The 22,941-nt window shown below is 39.3% G+C and overlaps 1 protein-coding gene across 23 annotated transcripts in view; it reads left to right on the forward strand.

Annotated features, from left to right (window-relative positions):
* Positions 1 to 22,941, forward strand: part of STAG2 (STAG2 cohesin complex component) — a 141,797-nt gene that overhangs the window by 36,218 nt on the left and 82,638 nt on the right. For 2 of the 23 annotated variants that reach the window (XM_063634895.1, XM_063634901.1), the window contains exon 1: positions 19,063 to 19,179. The exons of the other annotated variants lie outside the window; for them this stretch is intronic. The gene's annotated coding sequence lies outside the window, so the exon portion shown is untranslated. Of the gene's footprint in view, positions 1 to 19,062; positions 19,180 to 22,941 lie in introns of those variants that run through there. 23 annotated transcript variants of the gene reach the window in all.

The following is a 22,941-nucleotide window of genomic DNA, read 5'->3' on the forward strand; positions in this document are numbered from 1 at the left end:
CTTTCACTTAGCATAATGCATTTGAGATTCATCTGGCGTGTGGTGTTAGCAGAAATTTGTTCCTTTTTATTACTGAGTAGTATTCCATTGTATGAGTATAACATAATTTGCTTATCCATTTACCACCAGTTGAAGGACATTTGGGTTGTTTCTGCTTTCGGTGACTACAAATAAAGCTGCCTAGAAGTTTTGATAGTTTTAGGTTTTTACATTTGAGTCTAGCATCCATTTTGAGTTAAATTTTTGCATATGGTACAAGGTATGGAAAGAATTAACTTTTTTGACATATGGATATCCAGTCATTCCAGCACCATTTGTTGAAAAGACTATCTTTCTTCATTGAATTGCCTTGGCACCTTTGTCAAAAATCAAATGACCATATGTGTGTAGGTCTATTTCAGGACTTTGTATTCTATTTCGTTGATCTGTCTTGATCACCATTCGCACTGTCTTACCGTAGCTTTATAGAAAGCCTTGACATCAAGTAGTGTGAGTCTTCCAACTTTGTTCTTTTTCAAAATGGTTTTGGTTATTCTAACTCCTTTGCCTTTTCACCTAAGAATCAGCTTGCTGATTTTGAAAAAAGTCTTAGTAGAATTTTGATGAGACAGATTTCTAAAAATTGTGGTAGCATATATATAACAAAATTTTCTATTTTAACTTTTGAAGTGCACAGTTTAGTGGCATTAAGTACATTCACATTGTTTTGCAACTATCACCACCATCTATTTCTAGCAACTTAAAAAATTTTCCCAAACTGAAACTCTGGACCCATAAACAATGACTCCCCAATTCCTCCACTACATCCAGCACCTGGCAACCACCATTCTACTTTGTCTCTTTGAATCTGACACCTTTAGGTACTTCATTCCGTATTTGTAGAATAATAGAATATTTGTCCTTTTGTGACTGGCTTTTATTTCACTTAGCCCAGTGTCTTCAAGGTTTAATCCTTGGTTGGTTGGTTGGTTTTTTTTTTTTTTTTTTTTTTTTTTGAGACAGAGTCTCGTTCTGTCACCCAGGCAGGAGTGCAGTGGCACAATCTCGGCTCACTGCAACCTCCACCTCCCGGGTTCAAGCGATTCTCTCGCCTCGGCCTCCCAAGTAGCTGGGATTATAGGCACCCGTCACCATGCCTGGCTAAATTTTGTATTTTTAGTAGAGACAGCGTTTCACCGTGTTGGCCAGGCTGGTCTCTAACTCCTAATCTCAGGTGATCTGCCCACCTCAGCCTCCCAAAGTGCTGGGATCACAGGCGTGAGCCACTGCGCCTGGTTCCTTGTTGTTTAATATGTCAGAGTCTATAATCTATTGTATGTATATAACACATTTTGTTTGTCCATTCATCTGTTGATGGATCCTTGGGTTGCTTCCACCTTGATTGTTGTGAATAATGTTGCTATGAACGTGGGTACGTAAATATCTTTTTCAGTGCTTGCTTTGAATTCTTTGGGGGTATATGCCCAGAAGTGCAATTACTGGATCATATGGTAATACTGTGTTTAATTTTTATTTATTTATTTTTTTTGCGATGGAGTCTCACTCTGTCACCCAGGCTGGAGTGTGGTGGCGCGATCTCCGTTCACTGAAACCTCTGCTTCCCGGGTTCAAGATTCTCCTGCCTCAGCCTCCTGGGTAGTTGGGATTACAGGTGCTCGCCACCATGCCCAGCTAATTTTTTTTTTTTTTTTTTTTTAAGTAGAGATGGGATTTTGCCATGTTTGCCAGACTGGTCTCAAACTCCTGACCTCAAGTAATCCACCCGCCTTAGCCTCTCAAAGTGCTGGGATTACAGATGTGAGCCACCACGTCCTGAGCCACCACGCCCCGCTGTGTGTGTGTATGTGTTTTTTTTTTTAAGGAACAGTTACATTGTTTTCCACAGTTACATCCCCACAGTTTCAGTTTCTCCGTTTCCTCACCAACATTTTTTTGTCTGTCTGTCTGTCTGTCTGTCTATCTATCTGTCTATCTGGTTTTTTTTTTTTTTTTTTTTTCGAGACGGAGTCTTGCTCTGTCGCCCAGGCTGGAGTGCAGTGGCGCAATCTCGGCTCACTGCAAGCTCCGCCTCCCGGGTTCACGCCGTTCTCCCGCCTCAGCCTCTCCGAGTAGCTGGGACTGTAGGCGCCCGCCACCACGCCCGGCTAATTTTTTGTATTTTTAGTAGAGACAGGGTTTCATCATGGTCTCGATCTCCTGACCTCGTGATCCGCCCGCCTCGGCCTCCCAAAGTGCTGGGATTACAAGCGTGAGCCACCGCGCCCGGCTATCTATCTGTCTATCTATCTATCTATCTATCTAACTAACTAATGGCCTTCGTAATGGATATGAAGTCAAATCTTAATGTGGTTTGATTTGTACTTCCCTAATAATTAGTGACCTGAGTCTCTTTCAAGTGCTTTGGATAGATTTTTAAATATAGTCTTAAATATTCTTATAAAAGTTGTATATGTACATTGTAGAAAGAAACTACAGATAACTAAAAATAAGAAAGCAAAACCAGACAGGACATAGTGGCTCATGCTTGTAATCCAAGTGCTTTGGGAGGCCAAGGCCGGGAGTATCACAAGACCAGCCTGGGTAACATAGCGAGACCCCATCTCTACAGAAAATGAAAAAAAAAAAAAATTAGCCAAGCATGGTGGTGCATGAGTGCATGTCTGTAGTCCCAACAAGGAGGCTGAGGCAGGAAGATCACTTGAGCCCAGGAGTTCGAGGTGACAGTGCTCTCCAGCCTGGGTGACAGTGAGACCCTGTCTCTAAAAAAATAGAAAGAAAATAAAACCATCCTGTTTTTATCTTTCAGACATTTTTCTATACACATATATATGTGCCATTAAAAAAAGAAACACCCCTTCAGAGTAGAGGAGGCAGAGAGACATTATTCTATACATGTGCATTTGTGTCTGTCTTGTCTTTTTCTTCCCTCCTTTTCCTCCTTTTTTATTTAGCTCCACCATTTCATGTCAATAACATTTTATTTTAATGCCCAGTCCACATTCACATTTCTCCAAGTATTCATAAACATGTATCATATCTAGTTTATCCAAACCATACATGCATTGAATCTGGTTTCTCTCTCCCTCCTCCTACCCTCCTCCCTCCCGCTTCTCTCCCTGTCTCTCTGAGACAGGGTCTCCCTCTGTCACCCAGGCTGGAGTGCAGTGGCATAATCATAGCTCACTGCAATCTCCCAACTTGTGGGTTCAAGTGATTCTCTGGCCTCAGCCACCTAAGTAGCTGGGACTACCGGTATGTGCCCCCACGTATGCCTAATTTTTTTTTCTGTTTGTTTGAGACAGTCTTGCCTCTGTCGCTCAGGGTGGAGTGCAGTGGTGCTATCTCGGCTCACTGCAACAACCTCCGCCTCCCGGGCTGAAGTGACCTCCTGCCTCAGCCTCCTGAGTAGCTGGGACTAGAGATGTGTGTCACCATGCCCATCTAATTTTTATATATTTTGTATAGCCGGGGTTTCTGCATGTTGCTCAGACTGGTCTTGAATTCTTGGGCTCAAGTGATCCACCCACTTGGCCTCCTGAAGTATTGGGATTACAGCCGTGAACCACCCTGGCCGCCCATAGTTTTTTTTTATTTAAATTTTTTGTAACGACAGGGTCTCACTATGTTGCCCAGGCTGGTCTTGAACTCCTGGTCTCAAGTGATCCTTCCATGTGAATCTGGTCTCTTAAGCCTCAACTCTAATAACCTAGCACAGCTCACCCTCCTTTTATATAAACTACAGTCATGTGCTGAATAACGACGTTTCAGTCAACGATGGACCACGTACAGCATGATTGTCCTATAAGATTATAATGGAGCTAAAAATTCCTTTCACCTAGTCATGTCATACCCTTTATAACGTCTTAGTGCAGTGCATTTCTCATGTGTTTATGGGGATGCTGGTGTAAATTAACCTGCCCTGCCAGTTGTATAAAAGTATAGCACATACAGTTATGTATAGTACATAATACTTGGTAATAACTGTGTTGCTGGTTTACATATTTACTATTTATCATTATTTTAGAATGTGCTATTACTTATAACAAATTGTGGCCAGGCATGGTGGCTGATGCCTGTAATCCCAACACTTTGGGAGGCTGAGATGGGAGGATCAGTTGAGCCCAGGAGCTTGAGATCATCCTGGGCAACATAGTGAGATGCCGTCTTTACAAGAAAAATACACAAAAAAATTAGCCGGACATGGTGGTGCATGCCTGTAGTCTCAGCTACTTGAGAGGCTGAGGCAAGAGGATCGCTTGAGCCAGGGAGTTCAAGGTTGCAGTGAGCAATGATCACACCACTGCATTCCACCCTGGATGAGAGAGCGAGACGAGACCCTGTCTCAAGGGGAAAAAAAAAAAAGTTAACTGTAAAACAATCTTAGGTCCTTCAATGGGTATTCCAGAAAAAGGCACTGTTATGACAGATGACAGCGCCACATGTTACTGTCCCTGAAGACCTTCCAGTAGGACAAGATGTAGAAGTGTAAGACAGTTATATTGATGATCCTGACCCTATGTAGGCCTAGGCTAATGTATATTTGTGTCTTAGCGTTTAACAAAAAAGTTTAAAAAACAAAACAAAAATTTTAAAAATAGAAAACTTACAGAATAAGAATATAAAGAAAGTATTTTTGTACAGCTGTGCAATATGTGTTTTAAGCTAAGTGTTATAATTAGGAGTCAGTGTAAAAGTTTATAAAACAAAAATGTTACAGTAAATGAAGGTTAATTTATTATTGAAGAAGAAAAAAAAATTTTTTTTTGAGACAGAGTCTTGCTTTGTCACCCGTAGGCTGGAGTGCAGTGGCACAATCTTGGCTCACTGCAACCTCCGCCTTCTGGGTTCAAGCGATTCTCCTGCCTCAGCCTCCCGAGTAGCTGGGACTACAGGCGCGTGCCACCACGCCCGGCTAATTTTTTCTATTTTTAGTAGAGATGGAGTTTCACCGTGTTAGCCAGGATGGTCTTGATTTCTTGACCTCATGATCCACCCGCCTCGGCCTCCCAAAGTGCTGAGATTACAGGCGTGAGCCACTGCTCCCGGCCAAAATATTTAAAAAAATACATTCAGTGTCTCTTAAATGTACAGTGTTTATAAAGTGTACAGTAGTGTCTAGTAATGTCCTAGACCTTCATGTTCACTCACCACTCACTGACTCACTCAGAGCAACTTTCAGTCCTGCAAGCTCCATTCATGGTAAGTACCCTATACAGGTATACCATTTTTTATCTTTTATACAGTATTTTTACTGTACCTTTTTTTAGGTTTATATATGTTTATATACACAAATACTTACCATTGTGTTAGTTGCCTACAGTATTTAGTACAGTAACATGCTGTATAGGTTTGTAGCCTAGGAGCAGCAAGCCATGCCATGTAGCCTAGTGTGTAGTAAGCCTAGGCTATAACATCCAGGCTTGTGTAAGTACACTCTATGATATTTGCACAGCGATGAATTGCCCAGTGATGCATTTCTCAGAACTTACCCCATTGTTAAGCAAGACATGACTATATATTGAGGTATAATTTACATACAATAAACATCACCCATGATATATACTCCCTTGCAACCATCCACCACAATCAAGATAACATCATGGCTGGGTGGCTCACACCTGTAATCTCAGCACTTTGGGAAACTGAGGCAGGAGTATCGCTTGAGGCTAGGAGTTTGAGTCAGGCCTAGGCAACAAAGCAAGACCCTGTCTCTACAAAATAAACACACAAAAACACAAAAATATTAGCTGAGCATGGTGGGATGCAGTTACTGAGGAGGGAGGGTGGCTTGAGCCCAGGAATTTGAGGTTGCAGTGAACTGTGATCATGCCACCGCACTGTAGTCTGGGTGACAGAGGGAGACCCTGTCTCAAGACAACTACAACATAAAAACCCCATCTCCATTACCCTCAAGTTTCTTCTTGCCTCCTTTCTGTCAAGGTAGATTAGTTTGCATTTTTTGTAATTTAGAATTTCATATAAGTAAAATCATAGAATAGTAGATACACCACAGTCTTCATATAATCCCAACTCTTTGGGAGGCCAAGGCGGGAGCATTGCTTGCACTCGGGAGTTATAGGTTTGAATATATCCTAGGTGATTTTGTATATTTGATGTTGTATCTTTCTTGTAGATACGTTAGTGATGATAAAGTTAATTCCTGGCTTAGGATGATGACTGTCCAATTTTCTTATTGTACTGCTAGGTTTTCACCTTATGAGTAGAAAATTATCTGTGTGGTTTTACTTGGGAACTAAAAGATGGCCAGTTCTGCGTCAACCATACACCTAATTTTTTTTTTTTTTTTTGAGACGAAGTTTCGCTCTTGTTGCCCAGGCTGGAGTGCAATGGCGCGATCTTGGCTCACTACAACCTCCGCCTCCCAGGTTCAAGCGATTCTCCTGCTTCAGCCTCCTGAGTAGCTGGGATTACAGGTGCCTGCCACCACGCCTGGCAATTATTCTTTTCTTTCCTTTTTTTTTTTGTATTTTTAGTAGAGATGGGGTTTCACCTTGTTGGCCAGCCTGGTCTTGAACTCCTGACCTCAGGTAATCCACCCGCCTAGGCCTCCCCAAGTGTTGGGATTACAGGTGTGAGCCGGTGCACCTGGCCACACCTGGTTTTGTTTTTTTTTTTTGTTGTTGTTTTTTTGAGATGGAGTCTTGTTCTGTCACCCAGGCTGGTGTGCGGTGGCACCATCTCGGCTCACTGCAACCTCTACCTCCTGGGTTCATGCAATTCTCCTGCCTCAGCCTCCCAAGTAGCTGGGATTACAGGGATGTGCCACCATGCCTGGCTAATTTTTGTATTTTTAGTAGAGACAGGGTTTCACCATGTTGGCCAGGGTGGTCTCGAACTCCTGATCTCAAGTGATCCACTCACCTCAGCCTCCCAAAGTGCTAGGATTACAGGCGTGAGCCACCGTGTCCGGCCCACACCTGATATTTTTAATTACAGTTGCTAATCTTGTTTGCATCACTGATTTCATTGTTAGTTAGGGAATAATTTCCAAAATCACTCCTGTATTCACTGGATTCTTTAGTTTTCTTTCATCAACTGAGATTGCTTGTTACCTGAAATATAATTCTTTTTTTAATATATTTTTTTGAGACTGAGTTTTGTTCTTGTCACTCAGGCTGGAGTGCAATGGCACGATCTCAGCTCACTGCAACCTCCACCTTCCGAGTTCAAGCAATTCTCCTGCCGCAGCCTCCTGAGTAGCTGGGATTACAGGCGCCTGCCACCACGCCCGGCAATTTTTTTTGTATTTTTAGTAGAAATGGGGTTTTACCACGTTGGCCAGGCTGGTCTCGAACTCCTGACCTCAGGTGATCCACCCTCCTTGGCCTCCCAAAGTGCTGGGATTACAGGCATGAGCCACCGTGCCCAGCCTGAAATACAATTCTTAATGAAAAGGTAGGGTAAATACTTAATTTTTTCCTTTAGTTACCAATTTTCAAATTAAGGTGTTAATTTAGTAACTATAATAACATAGATTTGTTCTTGTATCTTTTTTTGAGGTTTATTATAGATTTTTATTGGTTTAATATATTTTAATGCACTATAGTCATGTGTATTTGTTTTTAATGTATTTTAAAAATGAGTTTATATTGATATTCCTGATTAAACATTTTTTGCTTTAACTTTTTTTATGGTAAAATACAGATAACATATACATTTGAACCATTTTTAAGTGTACAGTTCAGTAGCATTAAGTGCTTTCACATTTGTTGTGCAGCCATCACCACCATCCATCTCTGGAACTTTTTCTTTTTTGAAAACTTTCTAGGGGTTCATATTTATTGGCATTTGACCTAGAGTCTTCCTCATGGGCAAGGTGCACCCCTGGGCAGGACTATCAGCATCCTACTGTCTCCTCAATTCTGTTAATCCACCAATCCTAATCCCTCCTAACCCCACTCATAGTCCAAAGAAGATAAAAAGTTCAGGGACATGGTGTACTACTCTCCAGATCCTTTCCCAACTGAAACTCTGTACCCATTTATCACTAATTTCCCATTTTCCGTATCCCAAGATAACCAACCACCATTCTGCTTTCTCTTTGAATTTGCCTCCTAGGTACCTCACATATATATTCCTATTTAGTGGAATTATAGACTATTTATCCTTTTGTGACTGGCTTATTTCGCTTAGTACTGTCTTCCAGGTTCATCCATGTTGTAGCTTCTGTCATAATTTCCTTTCCTTTTAAGGCTGAATAATTTTCCATGGTGTATATGTACCATATTTTGTTCATCCATTCATTCATTGATAGATACTTGAGTTGCTTCTACCTTTTGGCAATTGTGAGTAATGCTGTTATGAACATGGGTATACAAATATCTGTTTTGAGTCCTTGTTTTGCTTTCGTGCATTTTATTAAAAATGTTAAGGTTCTTTGCTTTTTACATTTTTTTTTCTCTTTTATCCACCTTTTGACTTTATTCTTAAAGTTTTATCTTGGTATAATAATTTATGGTATGGTGCAGAATTAGGAGCAAAGTCCTGTGTGTCCTTCACTCAGTTTCCCCCAATGGTAACATTTTTCATAATTACAGTACAATGTCAAGACCGGGAAATTGACATTGATACAGTCCATACACAGGTGTCCCTTGGTATCTGTGGGGAATTGGTTCCAGAACCCTCGATGATACCAAAATCCATGGATGCTTAAGTTTATTAGATAAAATGGCATAGTGTTTTCACATAACCTACATACATCTTCCTGTATACTTTAAATCATCTTTCGATTACTTATAACACCTAATATAATATAAATGCTGTGTAAATAATTATATTGTATTGATTTTATTTGTATTTTTTTATTGTTGTTATTTTTCGTTGTGTTTTTTCCCTGAATATTTTCTATCTATGGTTGGTTGAATCTGAGCGTGGGGAACCCATGGATATGGAGGGCTAACTATATTTATTCAGATCTTGCTAGTTATACATGGACTCATTTAGATAACTATGTTTGCATGTTTTATGTGTATAATTCTATGTAGTTTTATCATGTGTGGATAGGTGTAACCACTACCACCACCATCACCATCACCATCAAGACACAGAACTGTTCCATCATCACAAATATCCCTCATACTACTCATTTAGTTACACTCACTCCCCCACCCCTTCTCTCCTTCCTCTATTTGGTTTCTAATCTGTGTCAACCACTAATCTGTTATTCATAATTTTGACATTTTCATGGAGTCATATAAATGGAAATCATACTGTATATAACTATTGAGTTTTTGTTTTGTTTTGTTTTTGCATTTAGCATAATTTCCTTGGGATCCATCCAAGTTATTATATTTCAGTAATTCATTTCTTTCTATTACTGAGATGTAGTCTGCGGTACAGATGTACCACAGTTTGTTTAACCATGTACTCATTGAGGGATTTTTGGGTTTGTATTAGTTTTTTAGGGCTGCCTAACAAAGTAGCACAAACTGGGTGGCTTAAACAACAGAAATTTATTGTCCTGGAGGCAAGAAGTCCAAGATCAAGGAGTTGGCAGGGCTAGTTCCTTCTGAGAGAATCTATTCTGTCCCCCTCTCTTAGCTTCTGGTGGTTTGCTGGCAATCTTTGGTGTCCCTTGGCTGGTAGAAGCATTACCTCCCATCTCTGCCTTCATTTTCACATGGTGTTCTCCTTGTGTGCATGTCTCTTTGCAAATTGTCCTTTTTTTATTAGAGTACCACTCATATTGCATTCCTCCCTAAGGACTTCGTTTTAACTTAATAACTTCAGTAAAGATCCTGACTCCAAATAAGGTCATATTCTGAGGTACTGGGGGATAGGACTTCAACATATGAATGTTTGGGAGACACAATTAAACCCATAGCAGAGTTGCTTTCAGTTTTTGGCTATTACAAACAAAGGTCCTATGGACGTCTATATACATGTTTTTACGTAGACATAGGTTTTCATTTCTCTGGGATAAATGCTCAGGTGTAAGATTACTGGTGGTTATGGTAAGTGCATGTATGGTTTTTAAAGAAACGTCTAAGCTCTTTGCCAGAGTGGCTGTAGTTTACATTTCCACCAGCAGTGTTTAAGAATCAGTTTCTCCGCATCTTTGCTATCATTTGGTGTTGTCACTATTTTTTTTTTTTTTTGAGAGGGAGTCTCACTCTGTCGCCCAGGCTGGAGTGCAGTGGTACAATCTGAGCTCACTGCAAGCTCTGCCTCCCGGGTTCACGCCATTCTCCTGCCTCAGCCTCCCGAGTAGCTGGGACTACAGGCGCCCATCACCACGCCTGGCTAATTTTTTTGTATTTTTAGTAGAGGCGGGGTTTCACTGTGTTCACCAGGATGGTCTTGATCTCCTGACCTTGTGATCCGCCCACCTCGGCCTCCCAAAGTGCTGAGATTACAGACGTGAGCCACCGCGGCCGGGCTGTCACTATTTTTTTATTTTGGCAATTCTTACAGATGTAGTGATACCATGTTGTGGTTTTAATTTGCATTTTCTTCTATTCAGTTTAACATGTGTTTTAAAAGTTTGTTTGCTAATTATCTCTTTTATACTTAATATCTTGATTCTTAGTGTCATTAACAAGATTGCCTTCTCCTATAGTATAAAGAAAATAACTTCAGAAAAACAGAATTAGTGTAGCAGACAACAGAAATATTGTATGAAGTTTAATTTTCTTTCCTTCTTTTTTTTAAAAAATAGAGACATAGTCTTGCTCTGTCACCTAGGCTGCAGTCCAGTGACCTAATCACAGCTCACTGCAGCCTTGTGTTCTCTTGGGCTCAAGCGATCTCTCTCTCTCTCTCTCACTCTCTCTCTTCTTCCCTCCCCCTCCACCTTTTCACCCTCTCCCTTCCCCCCTTTCCTTCCTCTCCCTCCCTCTCCTTTTTTGTAGAGAACAGGTCTCACTGTGTTGACCAGGCTGGTCTCAAACCCCTGGCCTCAAGCGATCCCCCCTACCTTGGCCTCCCAAAGTGCTGGGATTACAAGTGTGAGCCATCCCATCCTGCTTTAAATTTTCTTCTTTTTGTCCTTAAAATTCTTCCCACTAAGGATAAGCAAAGTGTTGTGTTCTGACCTCACTTTATATGAGTACTTTCTCTGTGTGTCTGTTATTAATTTGATGTACATGATTAGGTTTATTTTTCCAATTTGTCTTTAATTTCAGAAATTTAAAAAATCCTGTTTCTATGACAGTGACATAACCTAACAAAATTCAGTTTCATTTGAATGAGTATGACATTTTCCTTATTCAAAAGTTAAAATTATATGCAAAGGTACATATAGAAGTCTTCCACAGATTCCTGCCTCGTATATTTCTTTTATCATCCCCTCCTCCTTACAGACAACTTGGAAAAAGTGTTTCTTGTTAATCCTCTCAGTATTTTTTTGTGCAAACAAATACATCCATTCATATACATATTCTTACTTTGTGAAAGGCATTACACTTTACATTACATAATTTGATGTAAACTTAGATATTAAGTAGCAGATCTAACAGAAGACTTTCAGAGTTGTGTTAATGCTGTTTTTTATGTTGTGAGAGTTGAATCTGCTACACTGACTTCCACATTATTTTTTGATCTATGAGTTATGATCAACATGAGTTAGTAGGTTCACTAGTAACTAAGTTCAAGTATATAACACTGGAAAAACTGCTTGTTGCTTTATGACTTTGGGCAGAAAAACAGGTGAAATGTAGTTGAATACTTTGTAAATTATGGTTAGCCAAAGTAGGTGACATAGGACTAACCTGTGAAAGGGGATATAATGAAGTAAAACATTCAAGTAAAATGACATGATAATGGCATATTGGCAAACATCTTCAGAATAGTTTATATGTAGAAGTTGGAGGAGAAAAGTTTTTCCCTTTCCTAGTTGCAATTTATTATTATTATTAATTTTCTTTTTTTTTTTTTTTTTTTTTTGAGACAGAGTTTCACTTTTGTTGCCCACGCTAGAGTGCAGTGGCGCAATCTCGGCTCACTGCAACCTCCACCTCCCAGGTTCAAGTGATTCTCCTGCCTCAGCCTCCCGAGTTGCTGGGATTACAGCCATGCACCACCACACCTGGCTAATTTTTGTATTTTTAGTAGAGATGGGGTTTCACCATGTTGGTCAGGCTGGTCTCAAACTCCCGACCTCAGGTGATCCGCCTGCCTCCGCTTCCGAAAGTGCTGGGATTACAGGTGTGAGCCACCGTGCCCAGCCCTATTATTAATTTTTTAGAGACGGTCTCGCTGTGTTGCCCAGGCTAGTTTCAAATGCTTGGGCTCAAGTAATCCTCCTGCCTCAGTCTCCTAAAGTGCTGGATTAGGGGCATAAGCCACCGTGCCCAGCCGCTAGTTGCAATTAATTTATTAATCAGGATAGCTAAGCACAGTCATTTATGGTGGGTGGAGGGAGACAGGGAGAGGGAGATTGTGTTTCATGATGAAAAGATCATTTTGAGTATTTTTGCCAAAATAATAATCATAGAATAAGATGGAGATCCTTACATATGAATAATCTTCTCAATCATGTTGTTCTCAGTGTTGCAATGTTATTTGGCAGATAACTTTTTGCCAGGAGGATCATTATGACACATTTTTTTTTTAGAAAGAGTTTTCTAATTGAGAAGTTTCTTTCCTGACTAATGACTTAACAAATAAACCATTGTTACAACAAACTGTGTCATAACAGCAAAGTTGCAATACCTATGAATCTAAGATAGTTTCAAGTTCTCTGTAGTAGAGTGTACTTTCAAGTCTATCCAAAACAAAAACGTTAGCTCTAGTATTTATTTGTTTTTAATAATATATTGCTCTTAATATTAAATATACGTTGAGTCATTGTTTCGCCTCCTTTCTTAGCATCTCAATAGTTCTTTTGGGGATATTGATTTTGCAGGATGCTTTAATGTATTTGTTGTTGTTTAGAAATAAGGCAGTCTTTTGGTCATAGTTCTAGGGAAGGTTTAAAAACTTCAGTCATCTTAGGGCTCAGATTGAGTTGATCTGTTTGGATGGCATGCTAAAGTGTATGAAATTTGCTTGGTTACAGGGCAAAATGTGGGAGTCCCCTAGTGATATCTGGTACCAGTAATCTAACCAGGTTGGTAGGTAGGTAGGTAGGTAGGTAGGTAGGTAGGTAGATAGATAGATAGATAGATAGATATCTCTTCTTACTGGATCTTTTTCATGCTGTATGCTTCCTCTCGAGTTTAATGGAATCAAGTGTTGCATTTTAGGGTAATTCCTAAATCTTAGTATCATCACATGAGGCCATTTAGTATACTAACCGTTGGATGCAGTTAGTTTGCGTTGCTGCTGGAAGATTGTTGCTGCTTTTTACCCTGGCTTTAAGTTGTGTGCTCTTGTGGGTAACTATGGGACTTGACTTGTACTGTCATATTTTGAACAAGGGAAAGAAATGTTGAACATTTGTTAAATAGGTTTCAGTGACAGTTTTCATACTCTATGGTGAGCAACTTAAAAAATGTAGGGTTAGCTGTGGTGGTTCAAGCAAGTGTTTCCATGCTTTTTTGGAAAAGCTAGATTATTTCTTTTGATACTTTGCTGTAAATTTAACATAAGCTTTGGTGCATTTTACCTTACTAAACGGGAGACAAAAAGTCTCAAAATATTCTGAGTGTAGATATCAATGGTTAGTGTCTTAATTTACAAAATGACATCTCAATAGATCAATAGCTATATGTATGTGGTATGCTTGTTTAGTAGAAAGGTGTTCTTAAATGATCGATGATTTAAGTAAAATCCTGTGAGTTTATACCATATGAGAGAAGCTTGCTTGATAAAAGAGGTTTCAAATTTAATTTTTTATTGTGGTAAACAACAACATTTACCATTTAACCATTTTTTAAGTGTATAATTGAGTAACGTTACATATATCCAACTGCTGTGAAACAGATCTACAGAAATTTTTCATCTCAAAAGCCTGAAACTCTATACTTATTAAACAACAACTCCTGTTTTTCTCTTCCCCTAGTCCCTGGTAACCATTATTCTACTTTCTGTTTCTGTGAATTTGACTACTTCAGATACCTCATAAGTTGAATCATATGGTATTTGTCTTTTTTGTGACTGGCTTATTTCAGTTAGCATAATGCCCTTAGGGTCCATCCGTGTTGTAATGTAGTACAGATGTTCCTTCCTTTTAAAAGGTGTGTAATTCATTTTCTGTATCTACTACATTTTGTTTATCCATATCTGTTCTATTCCATTGGTCTATTTGTCTTTATGCCAGTACCTCACAGTTTTGATTACTGTAGCTTTGTACAGTAAGTTCTCACTTAGTGCCGTTCTTAGGTTCTTGGAAACTTGGGCTTTAAGCAAAACGATATACAGCAGGTCTTTGAATAATATCAATTTTTCAATGTTGTTTCGTTATAATGTTTATGAGGAAAAAAATTGGTTTCATTATATGTCGTTTTGCTTAACATTGGAGTTTCCAAGAACCTGTTGGTGATATTGAGGACTTTCTCTAAAATGCTTTGAAATTAGGAAGTGTGAGTCTTCCAACTTTGTTGTTTTCTTCCTAAAATTGTTTGGGCTTTTTGGGGTCCCTTGAGATTCTATATGAATTTTCAGCTTAATTTTTTTCATTTTTGCAAAAAGTGCTATTGGGATTTTGATAGGGATTGTGTTGAATCTGTAGATTTCTTTGGATAATATGGACTTCATGTTAATATTAAGTCTTCGAATTCATGAATGCAGGATGCCTTTCCATTTGTGTCATCTTTCATTTCAGCAGTATTTTGTAGTTTTCAGTGTACAAGTCTTCTACCTGCTTGGTTAGGTTTAGTCCTAAGTATTTTACGCTTTTTGATGCTGTTGTAAATGGAATTGTTTTCTTAATTTCCTTTTCGGATTGTTAGTATATACAAGAATTTTGTGTGTTGATTTAATATCCTGCGACTTCATTGAATTTGTGGTTGTTAGTTCTAAGAGTTTTTATGTGTGTGTAAACTTTGGGATTTTCTACATATAAGATTGTGTCATCTGGGAACAGAGATAATTTTACTTCTTTCTTTCTGACCTGGATGCCTTTTATTTGTTATTTTTCCTGTCTGATTGCTTTGGCTAGGCCTTCCAATACTATGTTGAATAGACACGTGGTGGGAGTGGGCATCCTTGCCTTGTTCTGTATGTTAGAGTAAAAGCTTTCAGTCTTTTACCCTTGGGTATAATATTAGCTCTGAGCTTTTGACTTTTATTATGTAGAGATAGCGTCTTAGTCCATTTTCTGTTCCTTACAACAGAATATCTGAAAGTAGGTACTTTCTAAAGAAAAAGAATTTATTTCTTACAGTTAAGGAGGCTGAGAAGTCCAAGTTTGAGGGTCCACATCTGATGAGAGTCTTCTTGCTAGTGGGAACTCTGCACAGTTCCTAGGTGTTACAAGGCATCACATGGCAATGGGACTGAGCATGCTTGCTCAGGTCTCTTTCTCTTCTAAAGCCACCTGTCCCACTCTCATAACTATCAAATCATTAATCCAGTAATCCATGAATGGATTAACCTATTCATGATGGCAGAGCCCTCGTTACCCAATCACCTATTAAAGGCCCCACCTCTCAGTACTGCCACATTGGGGATTACATTTCCACACGAGTTTTTGAGGGGACAAATATTCAAACTATAGCAGGTGATTTTTTTTCTAGTTTTAACTTGAGTGTTTTTTATAGTGAAAGGGTGTTGAATCTTGTCAAATGCTTTTCCTGCATCAATTGAGATGATCATGTGGTTTTTGTCCTTCATTCTGTTAATGTGCTGTGTTACATTGATTTTTGTATGTGGAAACAGTCTTGCATTTCAGCAATAAATCTCACTTGATCATGGTGTATAATATTTTGAATGTTTTAAATGATGAATTCTGCTTTGCTAGTATTTTGTTAGGCATTTTTGCATCAATATTCATCAGGGATATTGGTCTGTATTTTCTTAATAGTGTCTTTTTCTGGCTTGAATTTAATTTTTAAAATGTAATTTGCATGCCTTACTCTTTGTCTAGGAATGTTTAAGATTAGAGAGAATTAAAATAATTTTAGAGTACCACATATGTGTCTCCTGTTGTTACTACTGTGTGGAATTACCAAGTGAAGAATCAAACTCTTAGGTCTGAAATACGAATTGGGAAGTACCTATAGTGTATTGACAAACTGAATTATGAAAGCATATTTGATTTCTGAACTTGAATATGCATATAATTCAAGCCTATGAATTGTGTACTGTGGTTATTAGCTAAAAGGTTAGTGGGTAATATCAAGTGGCTGGTAATGCTAAATATTTTAATAAGGTCAGCTAATCAGAAGTGAAAGGAACAAAAAAATTGGACATGTGACATATATGTGTTCTTGTATAGTCATGCTAAAATGAAAAAAGAGGCATTACATATTAATAGTCACCACAATTTTAAATTTTGGGTTAAAATTTTTCATTCTCTATAAAGTGGTTTATTTTTCACATTGGTTTTATTGTTTTTAATCTACTGAATTGTTTTTTGGTTACAGTTCTATCTTTATTATCATGCAAATTATTAATAAACATTCGATAATTCATTGAGATACTTTTTACTACCTTGAGTAAATAAATGTGGAAACTTTTGATGTAATCTATTGAGAGTATGTGAAATGAAAATTTAGATTTCCCCCAACATCAAGCAGGATTATCCTGTGTTCATCTACTCTCCTATGAAATCTGCCTTTTTTTGAAATTTGCCAGTGAGCCAGTGATGCCCAGTGTGAAATGGTATAGATGGCAATGATATATTGTGCTTATGTCATGCTGTATACCATTTAACCCTTCTTGTAAATTTGATTTTTGGATCTGGATATTCATTTGTACCAGCTAATATGGTCTCATTGGAAATGTTGATAGCCACTATACCCATTTGTAATTACCCATGTTTATTTGTTATGTCTTAACATTACAAATTGACATCACAAGTTACATCACAAAGTTATGTTAATATGGAGATGTATACACATGCACGCACGTGCACACACACACATACACACACACACACACACACACACGCACACCAGTCCAGAAAGCTAACTGTAGAATGTGGTATTCAGATATAAGTGAGATGAAGAGTGGATAATGACAGTATTAAAACAATTATTAGCTATTGACCTTGACAGACTGAGAAATGATTTTAAGGTAATAGTATATGGTAAAACAAATATTCTATCTGTTTTGATATTTGCCTTAGGATAGAGCCAGATAATGTCTAGTCAGCTGCAGCTTATTAGGGCTGACTGGGGAAATAGTAGTCTTCGAGTTAGATAGCAGATATGTATCCAATATGTCAACTATAATATGGTATCCAGTGTCTAGCAGCAGCCAGTACCAGTGTGGTCAGACAGATGAGAGGACAATATTGTGGCATTCAGGTTAAGGCAACTCAAGAGACAAATGGAGACTTTTTAAGATTGATTTATGGGCAGGATTCCAGTACCAGAATGAAGGTAGATGTATTATAGCAGGAACATGTCAGACAGGGTAGGATCTTTGGGTGATTCAGGTACAGGTTACAACTGAGTACTGAGTACAAGTTGGCTCTGTGGGAATAGGACATAAGCCTTTTCTTGTCTCCCTCCAACCCCTAACTAAGGGGGTTGCTAAGTTCACAAGGCGTGCTAGGTTTTCTACAGACATCAAAACTGGTCATCGAGAACTGGGACAGCCTGAGTATGTAGGTTTGTCAAGGTGATCACAGTTGTGGTGATGGCTCGAGTCATGTTTTGAAAGTATTGGGGAAAGTGTGTAGACAAGAAAACTAGGAATATTGCTGTGCACCTACTATAATACACTTAAAAAGAGGAAGGGAACAGGTGGATGTTTCCCGTTGTGTAAATTTTAGTTTCTGGCAGTGTATAGTGATGCCATATCTGTAGACTGCCCCAGCTTGCTCCTTCCCCTCTTCCTGAAAATAAAAGTTATTTTTGCAGTGTTGTGGCCTTAGGCCTGTTCAGTTTTTCTACTTAGTTATTTTAGAAAGGCCTTTTACTTTGGCCTCCTTCCATCCTTTATATATATGTATGTATAAAATTTTTTTTTTTTTTTTTGAGACAGAGTCTTGCTCTGTGCCCAGGCTGGAGTGCAGTGGCACGATCTCTGCTCCCTGCAGCCTCCACCTTCTGGGTTTAAGCGATTGTCATGCCTCAGCCTTTGGAGTAGCTGGGATTACAGGCCTTTGCCACGATGTCCAGCTAATTTTTGTATTTTTAGTAGAGATGGTATTTCTCCACGTTGGCCAGGCTGGTCTGGAACTCCTGGCCTCAAGTGATCTGCCTGTCTTGGCCTCCCAAAGTGCTCGGATTACAGGCCTGAGCTACTGCACCCGGCCTGTCCTTTATGTTATTTTTAAAGTTTGTAAATATTGATTTCCTACTATTAGGAAATATAGACAGGGTCATTAATCTTACATATGCAGATTTCTTCCAGGCATGCCTTCTCTGGTTTACCTATTCCTGTACCAGAGCAGGGACTACCATTAGGAATTCTGTAGGACTCCATCCAGGTTTGTGTAAAAGAAAAGATATTTGCGAATGATATATGTGGTAGCTGTAATGTGAGTGTGTTATCAAGAAACTTTTAGGTTAAGATTTTACTGTTGGGCTGAGTACACATGATCATTGCTTAGTTTGACGTACTTTTCTTCTCTTTTTTTTGAGACGGAGTCTCGCTCTGTCACCCAGGCTGGAGTGCAGTGGCTTGATCTCGGCTCACTGCAAGCTCCACCTCCCGGGTTCACACCATTCTCCTGCCTCAGCCTCCCAAGTAGCTGGGCCTACAGATGCCCACCACCAAGTCTGGCTAATTTTTTGTTTTTTTTTTTTAGTAGAGACGGAGTTTCACTGTGTTAGCCAGGATCGTGTCTATCTCCTGACCTCGTGATCCGCCTGCCTTGGCCTCCCAAAGTGCTAGGATTACAGGCATGAGCCACCGTGCCCAGCCTAGTTTGACATATTTTCACCATGTCATTTACTTAGAATAGTATAGCAGAAATTAGGGAGATTAACAGAGGGAGGACAAATATCTTTTAGGTAAGAAGAATTTCTTTTTTTTTTTTGAGATGGCATGTTGCTCCGTCGCCCAGTCTAGAGTGCAGTGGCATGATCTCGGCTCACTGCAACCTCTGCCTCCCGGGTTAAAGCGATTCTCCTGCCTCAGCCTCCCGAGTAGCTGGGATTACAGGTGGGTGCCACCATGCCTGGCTAATTTTTCTATTTTAGTAGAGATGGGGTTTCACCATGTTGGTCTTGAACTCCTGACCTCGTGATCCGCCTGCCTCCACCTCCCAAAGTGCTGGGATTACAGTTGGGTGCCACCACGCCCGGCTAATTTTTTTATTTTAGTAGAGATGGGGTTTCACCATGTTGGTCTTGAACTCCTGACCTCGTGATCCGCCTGCGTCCACCTCCCAAAGTGCTGGGATTACAGGTGGGAGCCACCACACCCGGCCGAATTCTTGTTAAAGATTGTTACTCATCAAAGGGGCAGTAGTTTTTTTGTTTTTGAAGGTGGGTATTTATGTCCACATTTTGGGTTAGCTTTTCATTTTTTTGCCCACATGTACATCATTTGACATAGAAATGATAGTAACTTTCCAGTTTGGATCAAATGTACTACTGCAGGAAGTAGTCTACCTTTTAGCATTCACAACCTCAAACTAAACAACAGACTTCTGTGTGCTGTCTCCTAAGAAAGTACATAGGCCAATAAAAGGAACATACCTTTGGGTCTTGTTGTCAGGAGCCTGTAAGAAAGTTTATGTTCCCTGCTAATCTTGAGTAGGCAAACATAATAAAGGTAATTTTATGATAGAACTCAGAGTTTTTGTACAGAGTTTAATTTTATATGATTATGAACATGAAATATGAATAGATTTTAGCAGCATAGTTTTGTAATTCCTCAGGTAGTTTAGGTTTTTAAGCAGTTTTTTTTTTCTCCTGAGGGACGGTCTCACTCCATTGCCCAGGCTGGGGTGCAGTGGCATGTTCTCAGCTCACTGTAGCCTTGACCTCCCAGGCTCAAGCGATCCTCCCACCTCAGCCTCTCAAGTAGCTGGGACCATAGGCACGCGCCACCATGCCCAGCTAGTAGTTCAGGTTTTAACAGAGTACATTAAAAACTACATTTCCCCTTCATAATTTCCTTTTTTGTACTAACAATAAGATTGTAAATAAAAAATTAAAAAATTACCTACCCTGATATGTTACTGTTTTCCTTTGCTTCTTTTTTGTTGTTATTATGTCCATTTACCCACATTGGCACACAGTCATAAATAGTTTGTGTATGAATATTACATTAATTACATTGATGTACTATCAGTGGTACTTGGTTGGATGAATTTTTAGTATTTAGAAACTTTAAAAATCATATTTCACTAGGATAGGGAGTTGGCCAGGTCAGTAATTTTTTCTGTGTCTATCAGACCTTGACACAACATTTTTTTCTTTTAAAATTATATGTACCTGTCTGGGCGCAGTGGCTCACGCCTATAGTCTCAGCACTCTGGGAGGTTGAGGTGGGCAGATTGCTTGACCCTGGGAGTTCAAGACTAGCCTGAGCAACATGGTGAAACCCTGTTTCTACAAAATACACAAAAATTAGCTGCACATGGTGGTGCTCGCCTATAGTCTGGATAGTTGGACATTTTGGTAATTCCTAATTTTAAGTGTTTGTATTATAGTGATGGTGGCATTTTAGAAGGGTGTATACATTTCCTGGATGTGATCCTTATATGTAGAAGGACGTGACCCTTTTGGGAGGAGTGTTAAGGGTATGGCATGTGGTGTGTGAATTTGCCAGCTTTTAGCAGTTGAATATTTCTGCATTTTTAGTGAGAGAATTAACATACCAGCTACTGAAGTGTTCCCCTCCTCTGTGCTCTCCAGTAATATATTATTAATATATGGATTCTGAGGAACCTTGTTAGTGATGGCTTTGTTGGTAGCTTTTCATTTTTTTGTCTTGAAGACCACTTGGGATTGAATTAAATACCTTTTTTTTTTATGGAGACGGAGTCTCACTCTGTTGCCCAGACTGGATTGCAGTGGTGTGATCTCGGCTCACTGCAACCTGCGCTTCCCGGGTTCAAGCGATTCTCCTGCCTCAGCCTCCCGAGTAGCTGGGACTACAGGTGCACACCACTGCGCCCAGCTAATTTTTGTATTTTTGTTTTAGAGACGAAGTTTCATCATGTTGGCCAGACTGCTCTTGAACTCCTGACCTCGTGATCCACCCGCCTCAGCCTCCCAAAGTGTTTGGATTACAGGCGTGAGCCACCGTGCCTGGCCCCTAAATTAAAGATAGTAATTCTTTTAGGGGAAGAAAATTAAATAATATCAAAACAAGATATTAGGATTTTTTGTGTGTGCTTTTGTCGGGGGGTACTTTTGATGAATGTAGGAAGTCATTCTTTTTTTGGAGTTGCAAAGATTCAAGCATCATCATAATTTTTACTTGCTTGTATTAATATGCTATAGTACTAGGTATCTGACAGGTGTTTCTTGTTATTGAATTTAACTTGTAATCTAAACTTTGAGTAACAAGCCATAAACATATACTAATTATAGATAACCTGAAAAGTTATGGTGATTAAGTTTCAGCTTTTAGGTCTGTTTATATTAAAAGCAGTGTTACTTGAATTTAATATTTAGAATTAGAAATACACGATCATCTGTTACTTTTTAATCTAATAATTAATAGCCTTTAATGGCAGCACACTACTATACATGTGAACCTAAGAAAGTAGTTTTATTTTAATATGTATTGTTTAGCTTATCTACAAATGGGATTGCCTGGTTTTCAGTAAGGAAAAGCAGCAGCTAGTTGTTGCTGGATAAGTTTTTTTCCCAGAAGGAAAATAGTGATTGAGACTTAATGCAAATTTTATTTCTATGTTTTATCCTCCAAAGCTGTTAGAATGTTAACTCTTTTATAGTAGGTATAGAGAATTGTTACATATGATGAAGACCTCAAAAGTTTTTTCTAGACACTAGGAGAGAGCTCCACCTTGTGATCTTGGAGCATATTTTTTAAAAAGTTAATAACCTGCAATAGTGCAGAAATTGTGTGGTGAGTTTGATTTTTAAACTGATACTTTTCTTTGAGCATTACATGTTTTTATAGTTTTGGGTTACCCAGCTGAAGTCAAATGGTATTAAGCACATTTGAAGATACTCTGAATTTGTTAATGTAAGTTTATGGGGGAAACAAATTGGATGGATGGATGGATGGATGGATGGGTGGATGGATGGATGGATGGATGGATGGATTGACAGAGTCTTACCCCATTGCCCAGGCTGGAGTGCAGTGGTGTGATCATGGCTCACTGCAGCTTCTACCTCCTGGGCTCAAGCAATCTTCCTGCCTCAGCCTCCCAAGTAGCTAGGTCTATAGGTGTGTACCATCATGCCCGGCTGATTTTTTGATTTTTTGTTGAGATAGGGTCTCATTATGTTGCCCAGGCTGGTCTCCAACTCCTGGGTTTAAGCCATTCTCCCACCTCATCCTCCCAAAGCGCTGGGATTGTAGGTGTGAGCCATCATGCTTGGCCTGCAAATTGTATTTATATGCAGCTGTAGACATTTAAAATAAAGATGTAAACATTCTCAGCTCTTCCTGTAGATTAAAGTTTACATTTAGAAACTACTAATCCCAGCTCATCCATTGGGTTCCTTCCCTTCTAAATTACAAAGCAACTTTAATATTTGTAATTTTTGTTGAGCTATGATGAACTGTTTTTATGGCAAATAAGTCATTTAGAGAATGACTAGCAAACACTCGGATACATGGAATTTAGCATTCTTCTTTTTTTTTTTTTTTTTTAGATGGAGTCTCGCTCTGTCGCCCAAGCTGGAGTACAGTGGCGCAATCTTGGCTCACTGCAAGCTCCGCCTCCCGGGTTCACGCCATTCTCCTGCCTCAGCCTCCCGAGTAGCTGGGACTACA

Source organism: Symphalangus syndactylus, chromosome X (assembly GCF_028878055.3).
Source record: "Symphalangus syndactylus isolate Jambi chromosome X, NHGRI_mSymSyn1-v2.1_pri, whole genome shotgun sequence".
Taxonomy (NCBI): Eukaryota; Metazoa; Chordata; class Mammalia; order Primates; family Hylobatidae; genus Symphalangus; species Symphalangus syndactylus.